The sequence below is a fragment of the Arachis duranensis genome, chromosome 3 (genome assembly GCF_000817695.3).
Source record: "Arachis duranensis cultivar V14167 chromosome 3, aradu.V14167.gnm2.J7QH, whole genome shotgun sequence".
Classification (NCBI taxonomy): Eukaryota; Viridiplantae; Streptophyta; class Magnoliopsida; order Fabales; family Fabaceae; genus Arachis; species Arachis duranensis.
In genome coordinates, this window is record NC_029774.3 from 119,308,319 (window position 1) to 119,310,172 (window position 1,854).

Here is a 1,854-nt window from a genome sequence, read left to right on the forward strand (position 1 = left end):
TGTGTACCCAGAGAAGAAGCACAAAGGATCCTATGGCATTGCCATGGATCACAGTATGGAGGACATTTCGGAGGTGAGCGAACAGCCACTAAGGTCCTCCAATGTGGCTTCTACTGGCCTACTCTCTATAGAGATGCCCAAGAGTTTGTGCGTAACTGTGACAGCTGCCAAAGAGCTGGTAACTTACCTCATGGATACGCCATGCCTCAACAAGGGATCTTAGAGATTGAGTTGTTTGATGTATGGGGAATTGACTTTATGGGTCCATTCCCACCATCATACTCAAACACTTACATTCTGGTGGCAGTGGACTATGTATCTAAGTGGGTAGAAGCAATTGCTACACCCACTAATGATACCAAGACCGTGCTAAAATTCTTCCAGAAACACATCTTCAGCAGGTTTGGTGTTCCCAGAGTACTAATCAGTGACGGGGCACTCATTTCTGCAATAAATAGCTATACTCTGCTATGGTCCGATATGGAATTAGCCACAAAGTGGCAACTCCGTATCATCCACAGACAAATGGGTAAGCTGAAGTCTCTAACAGAGAGCTAAAAAGAATCCTAGAACGGACTGTGATAGCCCAAAGAAAGGATTGGGCAAAGATTTTGGATGATGCTCTGTGGGCATACAGAACAGCATTCAAGACTCCTATAGGAACCTCTCCATACCAACTGGTGTATGGGAAGGCCTGTCATCTGCCCGTGGAACTGGAACATAAAGCCTACTGGGCAACCAGGTTCCTAAACATGGATGCTCAATTAGCTGGTGAAAAAAGATTGCTCCAACTAAATGAGCTAGAGGAGTTCAGACTCAATGCCTTTGAAAATGCAAAAATTTATAAGGAAAAGGCAAAGAAGTGGCATGACAAGAAGTTGTCATCCAGAGTCTTTGAGCCAGGACAAAAAGTTCTGCTATTCAACTCTAGGCTCAGATTGTTCCCAGGAAAGCTTAAATCTCGTTGGAGGGGTCCGTATGTGATTACAGGAGTATCACCATATGGATATGTTGAGCTCCAGGATGCTGAGTCTGACAAAAAGTTCATTGTTAATGGACAGAGGATCAAGCATTATCTTGAAAACAATTTTGAGCAAGAATGCTCAAAACTGAGACTTGAGTGATTCTCAGTGAAGGTCCAGCTAAAGACAGTAAAGAAGCGCTTGCTGGGAGGCAACCCAGTCATTAGCAGGTTATATGTTTTGTTTCTACAAGGGCAAGTATCAAAAATGAAGGAATTCACAGAGTTACAGAAGGATTTGGTGAAAAAAGCAGAGAAAAAGAGCTTACTGGCGAAAAAATGCCAGTAAGGGGTACTTTGGGCGTTTAACGCCAGTAAAGGTGCCATTTTGGGCGTTAAACGCCAGAATGGGCACCATTCTGGGCGTTTAACGCCAGACGCCCAGGTGACAAAGGGGATTCTGGCGTTTAACGCCAGCCAGGGCACCTGGCTGGGCGTTAAACGCCCACATTGGCTAGCAAATGGGCGTTAAACGCCAGAATGGATGCCATTCTGGGCGTTTAATGCCAGAAAGGTGGGGGACCAAGATTTTGCTTTCCGATCAAATTTTTTTCAAACTTTCTTTTTTTGACCCATACTTTTCTACATAAACCCATTTCAACCTTTCATCATTCACCTTCAAATCTTCAAAAATCAAAATCATTCTTCAAATCTCTCTCAAATCAATCCCAAATCTTGTTCAAAAACTCACCATTCTCTCAAATTCTCTCCATATCTTCTCAAATCTTCCTCCAATTTTTTTCGAAATCTCCTCCCCCCTTATAAAAACATGTTCGGCCTCCTCATTCCCCCACACCATTCGAATTTGCTCTTCTCCTCTCTCTCTTCTTTCC